At 35.1% G+C, this 20,168-nt stretch overlaps 1 protein-coding gene across 3 annotated transcripts in view; it reads left to right on the top strand.

Moving 5' to 3' along the window:
• Positions 1-20,168, top strand: part of BLTP3B (bridge-like lipid transfer protein family member 3B) — a 93,433-nt gene that overhangs the window by 586 nt on the left and 72,679 nt on the right. Inside the window, exon 2 of one of the 3 annotated variants that reach the window (XM_031462967.2) lies at positions 7,764-7,910. The exons of the other annotated variants lie outside the window; for them this stretch is intronic. The gene's annotated coding sequence lies outside the window, so the exon portion shown is untranslated. The remainder of the gene's footprint in view (positions 1-7,763; positions 7,911-20,168) is intronic. 3 annotated transcript variants of the gene reach the window in all.

Below are 20,168 nucleotides of genomic sequence, written 5' to 3'. Positions count from 1 at the left end.
GAGGCTGGAGGTGGTCTGTCGTTACCAGGTGCCTGGTGTGTGGCAAGAGGAACCTAAACTCGGTGCTCGCCTCGGTTCGAAGCTGAGTGGTTCCGTTAACCGAGGGCGTCTGGCGCAGTGTGGGCTGTTAGGACTGAGACTTGTCTTAGTGAAATGTTAACCTTGTTATTGTTCTGAATTCACCCTACCTCGCGGTTCCCAGTATGATGCATTAAGGGTGTGCCTGTTTGCACTGTTAGGATTTGTTTTAGGTAATCAGAGTTACCAGCTTTGTCAAGTTCTTTCTGGAGTCGTTTTAGCCTCACATCATTCTTACAGAACAGTTTTTTTGCTTTTTAAAAAAATGAGACCCATAAATTCAGGGAGTCAACATCTGTGGTAATAAACCCTAAGATTTGTCATTCTTTCCGTTTCATAACGCAGGCAGTTTTAGTCAGAAACATGACTCAGTAAAGCTGGCAGTTTGTTACTGCCCCTGGCTTCTCCATGTTTGCCTCAAGACAGGCTAAATGTAGGATCTTATTTCTAAGTTGTTAACAGTGCCAAATTCAAAGTGCTTGGTTATAACCCTTTTCTCTGTAATTATTTTTCCCCTTTAATGGAAGTACTGGGAATTGAACCTAGGACCTCGTATGCTAAGCGTGCGCTCTACTGCTGAGCTGTACCCTCCCACCCCCTTTTCTGTTATTTTTAAGTTAATGATTACTTTTAACTGATTTTAGGAAAACATTAGGGTGTGACGATATACTTTCGTAGTAAAGACTTCTTGATTCTCCAAGTTGTTGTATACCACGGGTTATGTATTAGGGAACAAAATCAGTATTTTCTGTGATTCAGCAAATATTTTCCTCACTTATTACATTGAGTACGATATAGGTTTGTTTTTTTAAAAGCAACAAATTTTAGCAGCGTTTATGAATATACATTTCTAAATATTGTCACTAATTGAAAAGTTTAAAATTGTAATTATGGTCCGATAATTATTTTATTTTGGAAGATTTTATCTTTATTGCTGTTTTTTATAATTTAAGTAAGGTCTGACGTATCAGATGTCCTCCAGCCTTTCTCATACTCAGTTCCACAAGAAAATTCAGACCTGTAGAAAATGATTTGGATTTCTATTTTCTCACTCTCCCAAGCATGATAGTACATAGCTACTCTAGATACATGTACATAGTACATTCTAGATGCACGGGAGAAAAGTTTATTTAGTCAATGAGTGCCTTAGGGCATTAGAGTTTAGTTCTCTTGTTGAACTCCCTTAACGTGAGAAAGACTCTTAAAAATTAGTAGTAGAGGTAATGGCTCTACGTCACAAAACAGACACACTCAGAATTGAGTCTTTAGGATTACTTTTTAATCTATATGATTGCTAATAGCTGTGTTGTTAATAGTAATGATTTTTTTTTTGAGATGAGTTTATCAGACACTTGAGTTTTCAGTTATTTCATATATCAAAATTACCTTAAGTCAGGTGATTGAATAGTATCAAATTCGTATTCTTGGTTAATATATATGTTAGTGCTGTTGCTGTCATGTCATCTCCTAAGAAAAATACAGTTATTTATAAATCTAAAGTATGACAATAAATGTAACAAGGTGGGTGTTGTGATAAATTATAGTTATTCAAGTGGGAATAAACTTTTGAAATTACCTGAGTCAAGCTTAATTTTACGGATTATCTGGTAATGAAGAGGCCACCACATGGATCTAATCATCTGGGTACAATTTAATACAGTTAAAAAGGAAAGACTTAGAACATACTATCTTCCAATAATAAACATTTCATATGGCCAGTGAATGGAACCCATGGCACCTTCTTAACAGAGGACTTAACCTGACCCTACTTTTCTCTGTGGCATTCATCCATACTTACCTATTTGCTATTTGTCTGTCTTCTCCATTGAATGCAAACTCCATGAGGACAGGGTTTTTGTTTTTACAAATTTTTATGTTATTTTTCTTTTATTTATTTTGTTTTTTAGCAGGTTTTTTTTTTGAGTCCAGAATAATATAGGCACTCAACAACTATTTTTTTGAATGAATTCATGAATGACAATGAGCTCACTCTCCCTCATATTACTGTTTTTTAAAACTGAGAAGAGACTATAAGCCATCAATATCATCGCAGATATTTGGTCTGACCAGTTTAACTGTGGTTTGGGGAAGTCATGGATAGTTGAATCATTGAATTAATGTGGTGCCTTTGGTGTCCTGGAAAGGAAAATGGACCCTTTGTATAAGGGGTCTTCCAGTAAGGAAGACTGTCTAGGAACTAACAGGAGAAAGAGTGATTACACTGAGCCTTGAGATTGAAGTATAGTGAAAACTGTCAGATTAAAAGCAGTGTTGCTCAGATATAGGGGCTTCAGAAAGTGGTATATTTCACTAGTATATTTCAGGGATGGGTCGGGTGGGCGGCTGTTGGTAACTAGAGGGGTAGAGGACAGGAATGGTGCTAAACATCCTACAGTGCACAGCACAGTCCCCCATAACAAAATTATTTGGCCCATATGTCAATAGTTTTGAGGTTGAGAAACTGGTTTAAAGTATACATATGTCAGATGACTGAACTAGGGCACTGTGCCAGTTAATATTATATTGTCTGCAAACAACAGAAACCTGGTTTGTTTAACTTAGGTGAAAAAGGAAGTGTAACAGAAAGTTATTGGGGTGGGTCACAGAATCTGGAACTAGCCAACTCCTAGAGCCTCATTGGAAGAGTTGTTGAACATCAGCACTATTGACATTTGGACAAGATAATTCTTTGTTATGAGGGGCTGCTCTGTGCATTCTAGGATGCTTAGCAGCATCCATCTCTGGTTTCCATCTGCTAGATGCCACTAGCCATTTGTACAGTCTTGACAGTGAAAAAATGTCTCCAGACATTGTCAAATTTCTCCAGGGAGACAAAATCACTTCTGGTTGAGAACCACTGCTTTAGGGTGCTCTCCCATCATTCACAACTCCCAATCTGATCTTTTCTATTAAGTTTCAGATTCCTGGGACAGAGAAACTGTTTGACTCAGTTCTGTTTATCTGTGGATCAATTAGCAATGGCAAAGGGTTATGCAGCAAAGATACGGTCATGGGGAGAACTATTTCAAGTCAGGCTTGCTGCTCCACTTGATGTCTTTAATAAACATTGAACTAAATTAGATTTCACAGGGCCTCATTTGCTGTGTTAAGAAAATTGAAACTGAACTTCATCCCAGGAGGTGACTGCTAATAAAGGATTCCTGACAAAAGAGGGATGTGATCATTAAAGACACATGGTTATCAGTTTGGTTTGGGGTCCAGGGTTCAGGAGCAGTTGTCTGGAGTGGGAGTAGAGCATCTACAGAAGGGCTTTGATTAACTTCGGTGGAAAATTAATGTAGAAGGATATCAGTATCCCACAAAATTAATGGAAAGGTTAGAGAAACAGTCTTGGGAAGGGACTGGATCCAGACCAGCTATAAGGATCTAGGTAGGAGAAACTACTTGACCTTCTACTAGATGCTTTCCCTAAACAGAGGGGAAGGAACAAGTACTAGTGGAGGGTGGTCTGAGAAGCATGCTAAATATTTATAATATTTGTTAAGGAGATTAGGAGGGGTTGAGCACTTGTAGGATCTTGTGACTGAATGACAAAGTGATGGGAGGTTAGAGTGCCTCACAGTGTGTTGATGGGATGGCTTAGGCTGTGTAAGGGGGGTGGGGCAGCAGCTGATAGCCTGAGGAGAAAAGGAAAGAACCCTCAGAGGATTGGAAATTTTACCTATGTAGATGAGCAGTTGAGAAAAACAAATGAGAGAACTGGAAAGATTGGTTGTTTTGTCTGAAAGTGTCATATAAAAGTTTAAGATTTTAGATGTGGGGTGGAGGGTGGGAAGGGACAGAACTGGGATTTCAAAATGTAGAATAGGTAAACAAGATTATACTGTATAGCACAGGGAAATACATACAAGATCTTATGGTAGCTCACAGAGAAAAAATGTGACAATGAATATATATATGTTTATTTATAACTGAAAAATTGTGCTGTACGCTGGAATTTGACACAACATTGTAAAATGACCATAACTCAGTAAAATATGTTGGAAAAAAAAAAGATTTTAAATGTGGAGTAGGCCTAGCTTAGGGCAAGGTGTCAGAAGAAGCCATGGAAATGAATTGCTGAAGAGAAGTGAAGGTGCATGTAATTGGAGATGGATACTACTGAGTATATAATTGTTCCTGTACTGGACGTTCTTAAAAAGAAATACAACATAGATTATTTAGACTGTCAGAAATTATTTTCTAAAATGATTATTTCGTATAATTATTGATAGGCTGATTATTTACATAATTTACTTTTATGTTAAAGTTCAGTAAATAATTTTTGAGAATTTATGTGTACCAGGTTCTTGAACCCTGGGCATTAGAGATACAAAGATGGGCAACACATTATCTCAGCTCTTGGAAAACTAAAGTGATTCCTATTCTGTCATAAGAAACATGATTAGGATCACTATATGTAACATTTCTAGAACTATACTGCCGTGTGAAATTTGTGAGATTTGGTTTACTCGGATGAGGCAATTGGGGATTTTTTTGAAGTAATTTTGGATTACTTAAATTGGCTTATTCTTTTAAAAATAATATCCAATAATATTGATTTTTGACACTAGATAGCTAGTTTATTTAACAAATATTTACTGAGTGCTGCTCTGTAACAGGTACTGGTCCATAGTGCTGCGGCAAAAATCCCTGTCATCAGTGGAGTTTACATTTTAATCAGAGTTGAGAGTAAATAAATAAATAAGTGAAGTATGTTATATTAGTTTGTGATAAGTGCTATTGAAAAAAAAAAAGAAACATGGGGGAAGGGGATAGGAAATTCAAGGAGGTGGTGATGAAGTTTGCAGTTTTAAATCTGGTGATTGAGAAGGTCATACTTGAGAAGAGACCTGAAAGTGGGATGGGAGCAAATGCAAAAATCCAGAAGTGGAAGCTACTTGTCATTTTTTTTTTTTGGGGGGGGAAGTGTATTGAAGCCATCAAAATAGGTGAAGTGGGATACAGAGTGAGGTGTGTAGAGGAAGATGAGATCAAAGAGAAAACAAGGGCCAGATCTTGTGGGACCTCTTGTGACTTTGGCTTTTACCCTGAGTGAGATTGGAAACCACTGGAAGGCTTTGAGCCATTGATCATTCCGCAGCCATGTGGGGAAATAAATAATAGAGGGGCAGGGGCAGGGGCAGAAGCAGGAGCCCATTGGAAAATGTTAACTATTCAGATGAGAAAAATACTAACTTAGAGCTAGATGGATGCAGTGGAGTTGTTGAGATATATAGTAGTTCTAGATGTACTAAGTTGGAGAAGACTACAGGAGAAACAGGCTTACAGGAGAAGATCGGGAGTTTGGCTCTGGATACAGTAATTTGGATGCCTATTAAATATCTAAATAGAGATCCCTTTTATTTGTGAACTAATTTAGACTTCACATCTTATAGTCTGGCAACAACCATGTCTGTTTTTTTATCCTTTGGTTTATGCAATAGATAATTATAGAAGAGTGAATTGTGAGTTGAGTTTTAGGGGGCAGATTTTTTTTTCTATAAAGTACACTATGTAGAATCATCTGAAATTGAGCGTGGTGTTCATATCTTTCACACTGATTTCCAACTACAACCAGATATTGATTGTTGCAAATGTTACTTTCAGAAGATTGATTTGAAACATCAGCTAAAAATGAGATTGGATGCTTGGTCCATCGGATGTTGTATTATTATTATCTAGAATGAGAAAGTATTTAATCCTGTCTCCTAGAAGGAAATTATTAAAACATTGAACTTTTTGATTTTTCCAAGGCTTAACAGGTTGTGATGAGTGGTTAAGTGAGTGATCCAGCACCCTTTTAATTTGATTATTCCATATTGCCGGCTCAGGCTGTTGTTCCCACCTAACAGTTTGCTTTTCTTTTATTTAGTTCTCAGCATTTCCGTTATTACTCTTTTATGGTATTATCATCCTGATGTAGTATCCCTTAGGAGATTCTTTTATTACTTGGAAATCCTTTGACTTTGCAGTCCTTTGAAACTTGGGAAACATAGTCTTTTGACTCAGCAATTCTTTAAAGTTGGGGAAAGACAATTTCTCCATTCATTTCTTTTTACTTGCAAAATATTTTTTTTTGCGATATACTTTTTGCAATATTACACTTTGCCTTAATATATTTGCCTCTAAACATTTCCTTAGTAATTTGATCTCTTATCAGTTATATGTTTTAAATTCTGTATATTGCTTAGGATGAGTAATTTAATATTTCTATTAAATATTGGTATTTACAAGATGTTATTAGCTCAGATTGAATGTAAGTTATAAGTGAAAGACTGTATGACTATTTCTATGAGTGATATATGAGCAGTTATCAAGACCAAGTTATTAAAACAAAATTAAGATAAACAACAAAGTCCTACTGTATAGCACAGAGAACTATATTCAATACCTTATAATAGCCTATAATGAAAAAGAATATGAAAAGGAATATATATGCATAACTGAATCACTATGCTGTACACTAGAAATTAACACAGCATTGTAAACCAACTATACTTCAGTAAAAAAATAAAACAAAACAAAATTAAGAGCTGAGCAAATATAATTCAGGACATAGTAATTTATTGCTTGACTTTTTTCCAAGCATTAGCCTTATTATTGTTCTGTCTGATGGTTCATTGACTTGTCTTGAGACCTTTCCCAGCCAAAGTGAATATTGTGTATAAATTTTGAAACTCTATATTAGCCTATCCTTTAAGACTTAATTTTAACTATATATACAGTATACTCTTTCTACCCCAAAATACTTTAATAGAGGGCTTTCATTTGCCACTGCTGTCATAGCATTGTGTTGTTTTTCTCTACCATTGTCTATTTATTAAAATAAAAGCTTCATGGTTGTTAGTTCCGTAGACTGTCATCTCTTAAAGGGCAGAATAACCATAATAGGCTTTGAGGGCAGTGACTGTGCTTCTCTTGTTCACCACTGTATCGTTAGCATCTGCCACAGTACTGTGGTACATAGTAGTTGTTCAGAAACATTTTTAGCTGCCTGGAGAAATAAATTTATACTACTTTGGTCTTCATAGAATACATAGGGCATAAATACATGTATTCATAAACCTGAATACATTTTTGGCAGGTTTAAGAAGTTGACTATATCCAAAAAATTTAAATTAAAGCTTTTTTCCTGATAGATGCTATAGTTCTTCAGATTACGTTTGAGTATATAAATATAGCTTATTGCTGGATCTCTTTGGTTTGTGGGTCATTTTTCATAGGTAAATTTACTCTTTAGTGTTCTCTATGAAATGATATGAGGATTATAGTTTTAACTGGGCCTTTGGCAGTTAAAAATTTGATAATCTGTATTTGTAAGTTGCTTGTCTTTTAGAGTGCTTGTCCTATTTGGTTTCATTTAATGTTGAATTGTACAACTCAGTCTTTGTACAATATAGCTATCTCACTTTTGTTAAATAACATTTTTACTATAGAATTTTTAAAATATTGATTTAATAGAGTAGTAGTGACACCAGTGGTAGAGAGAATGAAGAAAATCTTAAATGATTAATTTAACTTAGAATTTAAGCAACATTTACCTTTAGTTAATCCAATGTGAAATACAACTGTATTTTCTTTAAAGTGCATCACAGCTAAATATTTTTATCATATCATTCCTTTCCTCTTCCTTCCCTTAAACTTGCTCCCTTCTGTGTCCCCTGTGTACCCATTCCCTGCAGCGATCCCTGCTGGCTGTGGTGGAGATTGGTGTGCTGTGAATTTCATAATCACCCAAATGAGTACCAGAGGAGTCTAAGAAACCCTGGCAACTGACTACTTGCTTTCACCAGGAATAGGGAGCTTTTGTCTGAATTTCCTGCCCTCAGGTAATTCTTCTATTCCCCATTTTTTTTTCTTTCTGTAAATGGAAACACTTACTATGCCCCACATAAGGATATTTCAAGAATATTTTCTAATTCTTGTTTTAGTGAGACACCTTTTTTTTTTTTAACTATGTAGCTACAGGCTCATGCAATTCTTCTCTCAGAATGTCTTCTAATATATAAAGCTTGACAATACACTTAAAGTTATAACCAGTTCTTTCTGATGTTGCATAAGAGAGTTTTATAACTTATAGCCAGCTATTTGGAAATAGTAATTAGCATTTGATCTATTCTAATGAGTAAGGTATGATTGTTTAATGTAATTAATGAGGTATAAAGGCTCTTTTGATAAAGAGGATGTTTTGATCAATTTTCTCAATGAAGGACTTAGAGTTCATTTTGTGTACTTACTGTTAATTATAACCTTTATCAAAGATCTCTTCGATATCATTTGCTATCTAGGAATAATTCTCATTAACAGCAGTGAAAAGGTTTCATTTTTGAAGAATGTAAGGGCTCTCATCCCATTCTTTTCTTCTTCTCTCCCCTGCCCCACTTTAGAAATCCTTATCAGGAAAAGCAATTATGCTATGTAAAACCAGATTCATGAAAATAGTACTAAATTTCTTTCAGCTTAGGACTCAGTGAAAAACCTGAAAACTTTTATCTTTAAACACTTTTGGGAAATTTATCTGCTTAAATACTTTGAACCTCTTCTAAAAGTCTACTGAGAAGCTAGTAATTACAAACTATGACCAGAATTGAGCAACTTATTACATACTTACTCAAGAAGTAGTGGGACAGTTGATAAACTTGTTGGCTGTATGTTAGCTAGCAATTGTATAGGTATGATGACCTAAATAGTGTTGTCTATTCTTGTTTGCCTTGATTCCATGCCATCATTTGGGTATCTGAATCTCAACCAGATTTGCCAAGGAAAGATGTCTAACTTTAACCTTAAACAGACCATTTGACATCCTCTCCAAGATACTGGTAGTTAAGGACTTTTATTCTTTATGATGGCATTCATGGGTGGTTCTGATTCTGTATATACCTCTAGCAAATCACCTGGGACCTTTGCTCTCCTGAAGTATAGTCATAGCTGTAATTCTTTGTTTTGTCTGGATTACACCTCCTTAGCATATCTTTTTTTGACCAGCTTTGTGCTTAGCTTATTGAAGATGAGGCATTTTGATTTTGTTCTAAGTTTAAATTACATCTGTCTGCATCCATTTAAGTCACCTACCAAGCTTAATTCTTTTTTCTTTTTAGCTTTCTCATTTTAATTAGTCATGATCCCTTTTCATTTAAATAACTCTTGAATTTATCTTCTTTATCCTGAACCTAGCACATAGCAGACTACTTGGCACAAAGTAGATATCAATAAGATTTGAATATCTCTGCTGTCACTGCCCACATTTAACTCATCATTTCTTGCATCAGTTGCTGCAGCTAAGTGTTCTCATTTCTTTCTGGTCTTGTATTTCTTTATTCCATCCTTGGTACTGTTACCAGAGAGATCTTTCCAAAATACTAATCTTATCATATAATTTCTTGGTAAAAAATTTTTAATGTCTCATGTTCAAGCTTTAAACAAATTTTTTTTTGTTTATAGCAGCAGAATTTTTAATCCAAAGATATGTTAAAATAGAACTTTACTGCATAAAATAGAAGTAGAGCTCTAGTTGAATCAGTGATTAGGGGTGGAGGTCAGCTGTTATATTCTTTCTGTTTTTATTTCTTCTCCCACCTGGGTCGAATCATGAGCAATCTCCTTAGGGACACTATGGGAAAAATACTGATGGGTAGGATGTAACCCACATTCCTCGGCATGAGATACAAGCGTTCTTTATGATCTCACTTTAGTTAATCTTTCAAAGCATATTATTTTTTTCAAACTACCTGAAGTCTTATACGTCATCCATGCTGGCTGTATGTGGTCCTATAACTGTGAACATGCTGCTGCTTGTCTGAAATGTCTTCCTCTGCCCTATTCACCTGGCAAAACTTAACTCTGAAAAACATAGCTCAGATGCTGCCTCTTCCATGAAGCCTTTCCAAAGCAGTATGCTTTTTCACAGAGTTGATCACCTCCTCAAAGCCTTGTGTCTCCATCTTATCTTACTCTCATTTTTACTGTAATATCTGTCACACAGTGCCTGGCAGATAGTAAGACTATAATATACTGCAATAATATATTTTTGTGATTACCTCTAATAATAAACCATGGAGTCTTTGAAAGCAGCAATTTGTCTAAGTTATGCAAGAACATAATCAGAGCTCAGTTTTTGTTATGAAGGATGTATGTCTAATTATGTCAGATTTTCCAATGTTTCAACAAAGTTCAGAAGCCCAGAGTTTAATGTAAGGTCTACCTATTTTAAATGTTAGCTGCGTATTCAAGTTTTTAAAAACACTGTCCAGGCCAGATAAAACATATCTGTGGGCAAAACATAGATCACAGACTGCCAATTTGCAACCTTTCCATTGTTTATGTGGAAAAACTGGTTGGACAAGATTGGTTGATTTTCTTTACATGCATATTATAAAAATAACCAAGCCAAATAAACTCTGTAAATTGAGAATGCTCCAAAGGAGGGGGGATTTATTATGACCATACCTTGATCCTAAACCCTTTAACCGTAGATTTCATTTAAAAAAAATTTATGCCTTAAATATTTAATAAGCCTCATAAATTGACATTGAAAGCTCCTTGAAAGTGAGAATTACCATATACTCCTATAATGCCTAGTAAGTGTTCAGTAAATATTGTTGAATTGAAAATTGATCAGTATGACAATGGAATTGTAATTGATCCTAAAATACTTTTTAAATTAGAGTTGTACAAATTTGATTATAGTCTTGGCTCTGCCTTGGTATGGCTTTGAACAGTTGACTTAATCTTTCTGGGCTTCACATTCTCTGCTATAAAATGAGGACTTTGGATTAGACGAACTTTTCAGGTGCTAAAATTCTGAAATTATTTGATGTTCTTTGCCTGTATGAACACTGCCTATGGCTCCACTCAGTTTTTTTTTTAAACTTTTCTTAAAATTGCTTCTAATGCCTTTAGATGCCAAATACAATGGTGTAGTTCAGATAAAAGCCATGGTTCAGATACCTTGAAAATTCTTATTCCCTTGTATTTTATTGAGTTAACTATTCATTCTTTTTTATCAAGAGATACACACATGCGTGTGTTTGTGTGTATCAAGGTATGCTCATAGTAAATTACCTCTTTTTGAGCATTCTCAATTTACAGAATTTGTTTGGCTGATTATTTTTGTAATATACAGATGAAGAAATTGAACAAATCATGTATAGCCAGTTATATATACATGTATATGTGTATCTGATTTAAACACTTATTGAAATATAATTGATTTATATGCAGTAAACTGCACATATTAACATATACAAATTGATGAAGTTTTGACATATGCTCTCAAATTTTTCTCATGTTCCTTTGTAATCCTCTCTCCTCCCTTCCTGCCTTATCTATTATTATTATTATGTGATCTACTTTATTTCACTTTGAAATTTTCATATGAACTGGGCATATACTTTTTTCTTGCCTTTTTCCCACAGCATAATTATTTAGCAATTAATCTATTTTGTTTTATACGTTCACTTTTATTGCTGGGTATATTCCATTGTGAATATGCCACAACTTGTTCATCCACTCACCTGTTGGTGGTCATTTGGGTTGTTTCCAGTTTGGGGCTATTACAAATAAAGCTGCTATGAACATTCATGTAAAAGTCTTTGTGAGGACATATGCTTTTCTTTTCTCTTGAGTAAATATAGAGGAATAGAATGGTTGGGTTATACATAAAACTTTGATTGGGCACATATATAATTTTTTAAGAAATTATGTTTTTTATATTCTCACCAGGAAGTACATGAGAGTTCCACTTGTTCTTTATCTTCACCAACATGCAGTATAAGTCAGTCTTTTTAATTTTACTCATTTTAGTGGGTAAGTAGTGGTATCTTATTGTGGTTTTTAATTTGCAGTTTCCTACTGACTGGAGATGTTGCACATCTTTCAGTGTGCTTTTCTGTCATCTGTATTCCTTCTTTGATTTGAGGGTCTGTTTAAATTTTTTGCCTATTGATGGGTTGTCTTATTTTTGAGTATTAAAAGTTTGTTATAGGTCACTCTCTCTCTGGCCTTCTGAGACAGCCCGCACTCTGTCTATGGAGTGTGCATCTCTTTGAATAAATCTCCTTCTACTCAAAAAAAAAAAAAAAAAGTTGTTATATATTGTTGATACAGATCCAGTTTTCAAACAGACCTTTTGTAAATATTTTCTGCCAGTCTGTGGCTTGTCCTTTAGAAACAGTGTCTTTTGATGGGCAGAGTTTTAAATTTTGATAATGTGTGATTAAATGCTTTTTTTCCCTTTATGATTTGTGAGTTTTTTGTTGTGTTACAGAAATCTTTGCAAAGATGGAAGTCAGCAAAATTTTCTCCTGTATTTTCTTACTGAAGTTTTAAAAGTTTCTGTTCTTAGATTTTGGTGTATGATCCATTTATTTATTTTTTATTTTTATTTTTTATATTTATGTATTTATTTTACAATATCATATTTTTTAGTTGAAGTCTAGTTGATGTACAGTATTATGTTACAGGTATACAATATAGTGATTCACAAATTTTTAAAGGTTATATTCCATTTATAGTTATAAAATATTGGCTCTATTCCCCATGTTGTACAGTACATCCTTGTAGCTTATTTTGTTTGTACCTCTTAATACTCCACCTCTATCTTACCCCTTCCCCTTTCCTCTCCCCACTAGTAACCACTAGTTTCTTGTCTACATCTGTGAGTCTGTTTTTTTCTGTTATATTCACTAGTTTGTTGTATTTTTTTAAGGCTCCACATGTAAGTGATATCTTACAGTATTTATCTTTCTCTGTCTGACTTATTTCCCTTTAGCATAATGCCCTCCAAGTCCATTCATGCTGTGCACCAGAAACTAATACAACATTTAAAATCCACTATACTTCAGTTAAAAAGCAAGCAAACAACCAACCCACCCATTTAAAATATTGGCAGAAGAACTGAACATTTTTCCAAAAGAGGAAATGCAGATGGCCAACAGGAACATGAAAAGTTGCTAAACATCACTAATACCACAGAAATACACAAATGAGACATCAAAATCAAAATCACAATGAGACATCATCTCATACCTGTCAGAATGGCAATCATCAAAAAGAACACAAATAACAAATGCTGGCAAGGATGTGGAGAAAAGGGGACTCTTGTACACTGTTGGTGGGAATGCAAATAGGTGCAGACACTATGGAAAACGATATGAAGATTCCTCAAAATCCAAAAACAGAACCACGACATGGCCCAGCAATTCCACTCCTGGGCAAATATCCTAGAAAAACAGTTAATTCAGTAAGATTAATACACCCTGCTATTAACACCAACACTATTTACAATTGCCAAGACATGGAAGCATCTCCCAAGTGCACATTAACACATCAATGGATAAAGAAGATGTAACATCTATATGCAATGAAATACAACTCACCCATAAAAAAGGATATTTTGCCATTTGTGGTCCTTCATTCACTTTTTTTTTGAAATTTCAAAACCCAGAATTTTATAACTGGCATAAACACTTCCATTGGATCAAAAATGACAAAATACTTAGAAGTAAACTTAACTAAGGAATTTTCTATACTCTGAAAACTGTAAAACACTGATGAAGGAAACTGAAGATGATACAAAGAAATGGAAAGATATCTTGTGCTCTTGTGTTGGAAGAACTAATATTATCAAAATGGCTGTAGCACCCAAAACAATCTACAGATCCAATGCAACCCCTGTCAAAATATGACATTTTTCACAGAACTAGAACGAACAATTCCAAAATTTATACGGAAACATAGAAGACCCCGAACTGCCAAAGCAACTTTTTGTAGGTCTTTATTTTCTCTTTCTTCTTTTTGTTCTCTTTTTTATGGTTTGATGACTAGAGATGTTCCTTTAACCTTTGTTGTAAAGCTGGTTTGGTGGTGCTGAATTCTTTAGCTTTTGTTTATCTGTGAAGCTTTTGATTTCTCCATCAAATCTGAATGAGAGCCTTGCTGGGTAGAGTATTCGTGGTTGCAAGTGTTTCCTTTTCATCACTTTTTTCATGCCAATGAAATTTTTCACGCCACTCCCTTCTGGCCTGTAGAGTTTCTGCTGAAAAATCAGCTGATAACTGTATGGGAGTTCCTTTGTATGCTATTTGTTGCTTTTCTCTTGCTAATTTTAATATCTTCTCCTTATCCTTAATTTTTGTCAATTTGATGACTATGTGCCTTGGTGTGTTCCTCTTTGGGTTGATCGTGTGTGGAACTCTCTATGCTTCCTGGACTTGGGTGACTGCCAGGTTGGGGAAGTTTTTGGTTATTCTCTCTTCAAAAATTTTGTCAGGCCCGTTCTCTCTCTCCTCTTTCTGGAACCCTTGTAATGCGAATATTAGTGTCCTTCATATTGCCCCAGAGTTCTTTTAAACTATCCTAATTTCTTTTCCTTCTTTTTTCTTTTTCTGTTCTGCAGTAGTGATTTCCACTAATCTGCCTTCTAGCTCATTGATCCGTTCTTCTGCCTCATTTAGTCTATTCTTGTTCCTTCTAGTCTGTTACTCATTTCAGTGATTTTATTCTTCAACTCTGGGTATTCTTTATATTTTCCAACTCTTTGCTAAAAACTTTGCTCTGTGTGTCTATACTCCTCTTGAGTTCACTGAACATCTTCACCATCACTACTATAAACTTTCTCAGATAAATTGCCTATCTCTTCAAAACTTATTTCTTCTTCTGGGATTTTATATTGTGCCTTGGCCTGGGAGATATTCCTCTGCTGCCTCATATTGTCTATCTGTCTGTTTGTATTTTTAGGTAGGTTAGTTACTTTCTCAACCTTGGAAAAGTGGCCCTCTGTGTGGGAGATGTCCTATGTGTCCCAGCAATAAACTCCTCTCGTCTCAAGAGCAAGGGTCCAGCTGGTCCCAGTGTAGAATCTGGCCTGTTTGTGGATTCCTTCCATAGGCTTTGGGATTATTGTTTTCTTTTTCTTTTCTTTTCTTTTCTTTTTTTTTTTTTAACATTTTTTTATTGATTTATAATCATTTTACAACGTTGTGTCAAATTCCAGTGTAGAGCACAATTTTTCAGTTATACATGAACATATATATATTCATTGTCACTTTTTTTTCTCTATGAGCTACCATAAGATATTGTATACACTTCCCTGTGCTATACAGTATAATCTTGTTTCTCTATTCTACAATTTTGAAATCCCAGTCTATCTCTTCCCACCCCCTGCCCCCTTGGCAACCACAAGTTTGTATTCTATGTCTGTGAGTCTATTTCTGTTTTGTATTTATGCTTTGTTTGTTTGTTTGTTTGTTTTTCAGATTCTGCATCTCATATGGTATTTTTCTTTCTCTTTCTGGCTTACTTCACTTAGAATGACATTCTCCAGGAGCATCTATGTTGCTGCAAATGGCGTTATGTTGTCGGTTTTTATGGCTGAGTAGTATTCCATTGTATAAATATACCACTTCTTCTTTATCCAGTCATCTGCTGATGGACATTTAGGCTGTTTCCATGTCTTGGCTATTGTAAATAGTGCTGCTATGAACATTGGGGTGCAGGTATCATCCTGAAGTAGATTTCCTTCTGGATACAAGCCCAGGAGTGGGATTCCTGGGTCATATGGTAAGTCTATTCCTAGTCTTTTGAGGAATCTCCACACTGTTTTCCACAGTGGCTGCACCAAACTGCATTCCCACCAGCAGTGTAGGAGGGTTCCCCTTTCTCCACAGCCTCTCCAGCATTTGTCATTTGTGGATTTTTGAATGACGGCCATTCTGACTGGTGTGAGGTGATACCTCATTGTAGTTTTGACTTGCATTTCTCTGATAGTGAGTGATATTGAGCATTTTTTCATGTGCCTATTGATCATTTGTATGTCTTCCTTGGAGAATTGCTTGTTTAGGTCTTCTGCCCATTTTTGGATTGGGTTTATTTTTTTCTTATTGAGTCGTATGAGCTGCTTATATATTCTGGAGATCAAGCCTTTGTCGGTTTCATTTGCAAAAATTTTTTCCCATTCTGTATGTTGTCTTTTTGTTTTGCTTATGGTTTCCTTTGCTGTGCAGAAGCTTGTAAGTTTCATTAGGTCCCATTTGTTTATTCTTGCTTTTATTACTTCTAGGAGAAAATTTTTGAGATGTATGTCAGATAATGTTTTGCCTATATTTTCCTGTAGGAGGTTTATTTTATCTTGTCTTATGTTTAAGTCTTTGATCCATTTTGAGTTGATTTTTGTATATGGTGTAAGGGGGTGTTCTAGCTTCATTGTTTTACATGCTGCTGTCCAGTTTTTCCAACACCATTTGCTGAAGAGACTGTCTTTATTCCATTGTATATTCTTGCCTCCTTTGTTGAAGATGAGTTGACCAAAAGTTTGTGAGTTCATTTCTGGGCTCTCTATTCTGTTCCATTGGTCTATATGTCTGTTTTGGTACCAATACCATGCTGTCTTGATGACTGTAGCTCTATAGTATTGTCTGAAGTCTGGGAGAGTTATTCCTCCAGCCTCTTTCTTTCTCTTCAGTAATGCTTTGGCAATTCTAGATCTTCTGTGGTTCCATATAAATTTTATTATGATTTGTTCTAGTTCTGTGAAATATGTCCTGGGTAGTTTGATAGGGATTGCATTAAATCTGTAGATTGCCTTGGGCAGTGTGACCATTTTAACAATATTAATTCTTCCAATCCAAGAGCATGAGATATCTTTCCATTTTTTAAAGTCTTCTTTAATTTCCTTCATCAATGGTTTATAGTTTTCTGTGTATAATTCTTTCACCTCCTTGGTTAAATTTATTCCTAGGTATTTTATTATTTTGGGTGCTATTTTAAAGGGGATTGTTTCTTTTTTCTTTTTCTGTTGATTCATCATTAGTGTAAAGAAATGCAACTGATTTTTGAACGTTAATCTTGTAACCTGCTACCTTGCTGAATTCTTCAATGAGCTCTAGTAGTTTTTGTGTGGACCTTTTGGGTTTTCTATATATAGTAACATGTCGTCAACATATAGTGACACTTTTACCTCTTCTTTTCCAATTTGGATCCCTTTTATTTCTCTCTCATGTCTGATTGCTGTGGCTAGGACTTCCAAGGCTGTGTTGAATAGGAGTGGTGATAGTGGGCATCCTTGTCTTGTCCCAGATTTTAGTGGGAAGCTTTTGAGTTTTTCACCGTTGAGTACTATGCTGGCTGTAGGTTTGTCATATATAGCTTTTATTATGTTGAGATATGTTCCCTCTATACCCACTTTGGTGAGAGTTTTTATCATAAATGGGTGTTGAATTTTATCAAATGCTTTTTCTGCATCGATTGAGATGATCATGTGGTTTTTGTCCTTTCTCTTGTTGATGTGATGTATTACATTGATTGATTTGCATATGTTGAACCATCCTTGTGTCCCTGGGATGAACCCCACTTGGTGATTATGTATAATTTTTTTATGTGTTGTTGGATTCTGTTTGCTAATATTTTTGGTGAGGATTTTGGCATCTGTGTTCATCAGTGATATTGGCCTATAATTCTCTTTTTTGGTAGTGTCTTTGCCTGGTTTTGGTATCAGGGTGATGGTGGCTTCATAGAATGAGTTTGGGAGTATTCCCTCCTTTTCAATCTTCTGGAAGAGTTTGAGAAGGACTGGTATGAGTTCTTTTTTGTATGTTTGGTAGAATTCCCCAGTGAAGCCGTCCGGTCCTAGACTTTTATTTGTAGGGAGGTTTTTTATTGCTAATTCAATTTCATTTCTAGTGATCAGTTTGTTCAAGTGGTCAGTTTCTTCTTGATTCAGTCTTGGTGGACAGTATATTTCCAGAAACTTGTCCATCTCCTCTAGGTTATCCAGTTTGGTTCCATATAGTTTTTCATAATATTCTTGTGTGATATTCTGTATTTCTATTTTATTTGTTGTAATTTCTCCATTATCCTTTCTTATTTTGCTTATTTGTGCTCTCTCTTTTTTCTCCTTTGTGAGTTTGGCCAGAGGTTTATCGATTTTATTTACTCTTTCAAAAAACCAGCTTTTGGTTTGATTGATTTTTCTATGGTCTTATTAATCTGTATTTTATTTATTTCCTCCCTAATCTTTATAATTTCCTTCTGCTGCCTTTTGGGGTTTTTTGTTCTTCTTTTTCTAGTTCATTCAGGTGGTGGGTTAAATTGTTTATTTGAGATTGTTCTTCTTTTTTGAGGAAGGCCTGTATTGCTATAAACTTCCCTCTTAGCACTGCCTTTGCTGTGTCCCATAAATTTTGTGTGGTTGTGCTTTCATTTTCATTTGTCTCAAGGTATTCTTTAATTTCAGCTTTGATTTCCTCATTGACCCATTGGTTTTTTTTAATAACATATTGTTTAATCTCCATGCTTTCCTTTTGTTCTCCTTTGTTTCTCTGTTGTTGATTTCTAGTTTCATGGCATTGTGGTCAGTAAAGATGCTTGAGATAATTTCTATCTTCTTAAAATTGCTGAGGTTTCTTTTGTCCCCAAGTACATGATCAATCCTGGAAAATGTTCCATGTGCACTTGAAAAGAAAGTACATCCTATTTTTGGGGGGTGTAATGCTCTGAAAATACCCACCATATCTAATTTTTCTATTGTATTATTTAACTTCTCTGTTGCCTTATTTATTTTCTGTCTGGAAGATCTGTCTAGTGATGTTAATGCAGTGTTAAAATCTCCAACTATGATTGTATTCCCATCAATATCCCCGTTTATCTCTGTTAGTAATTCTTGTATACTTAGGTGCTCCTATATTGGGTGCATATATATTAATGAGTGTAATATCCTCATCTTGTATCACTCCTTTAATCATTATAAAATGTCCTTCTTTATCTTTCTTTATGGCCTTTGTTTTAAAGTCTATTTTGTCTGAAATCAGTACTGCAACACCTGCTTTTTTGGCTTTTCCATTTGCATGGAATATCCTTTTCCATCCTTTCACTCTCAATCTATATGTGTCCTTCTCCATAAAGTGGGTCTCTTGTATGCAGCATATTGAAGGTTCTTGCTTTATTATCCAGTCTGCCACTCTATGTCTTTTGACTGGAGCATTTAGTCCATTAACATTTACAGTAATTAATGATAGATGTGTGTTTATTGCCATTTTGAACTTATCTTTGCAGTTGATTTGGTATTTCCTCTTTGTTCCTTTCTTCTTCCTTTTGTGGTTTGGTAATTTTCCTTTGTATTATCATGGATTTTATTTAGTTTTTGTGACTCTCTTGTAAGTTTTTGGCTTGTGGTTACCCTTTTTTGTAAGTCTATTAGCCCATTACTATAACTGTTTTTATTAAACTGATAGTAACATGATCTCAAACCCATCCTACCGAGAACAAAAAATTTTAAAAAGAAAGAAAAAAAATATTCTATATTTTCCTGCCTCTCTCTCCCACTCTCAATGATTTGTATGTCTTCTTTTATAATTTCGTGTTTATTTTATTTGTAATTCATGAGTTATCACCTTTCCAGTTGTGTGTTTCTCATTTCTGTAGCATCCTGTTGCTTTTCTATTTAGAGTAGACCTTTCAGTATTTCTTTTAGCATGGGTTTAGTGTTGCTAAACTCTTATAGCTTTTTCTTGTCTGTGAAATTCTTTATCTCTCCTTCTATCCTAAAGGATAGCCTTGCTGGATAAAGTATCCTAGGCTGCATCTTTTTTTCATTCAGGACTTTGAATATACCTTGCCACTCCCTTCTGGCCTGTAGTGTTTGTGTAGAGAAGTCAGCTGAGAGCCTTATGGGGGTTCCCTTGTAACTCACTCTTTGCTTTTCTCTTGCTGCCTGTAGGATCATTTCTTTATCCTTGACTCTGGCCATCTTGATTATGACATGTCTTGGTGTGGGTCTATTTGGGTTCTTCCTGTTTCGGACCCTCTGGGCTTCCTGTACTTGGATATCTGATTCCTTCTTTAAGTTTGGGAAGTTTTCAGTCATGATTTCTTCAAAAACCTTTTCAATCCCCTTTGATGTTTCTTCCCCTTCTGGGACCTCTATTATGCAAAGATCGGCATGCTTTATATTATCCCATAGGTCCCTTACGCTACTTTCATTTGTTTTTATTTGTTTATCTTGTGGCTGTTCTGATTGGGTGCTTTCTATTGTCCTGTCTTCTAGGTCACTAATTTGTTCCTATGCATTATCTAGTCTGCTTTGCACAGCCTTT

Source organism: Camelus dromedarius, chromosome 11 (genome assembly GCF_036321535.1).
Source record: "Camelus dromedarius isolate mCamDro1 chromosome 11, mCamDro1.pat, whole genome shotgun sequence".
NCBI classification, from domain to species: Eukaryota; Metazoa; Chordata; class Mammalia; order Artiodactyla; family Camelidae; genus Camelus; species Camelus dromedarius.
Note: the sequence above shows the minus strand (reverse complement) of the source record. Positions and strands in the feature narration are given on the sequence as shown.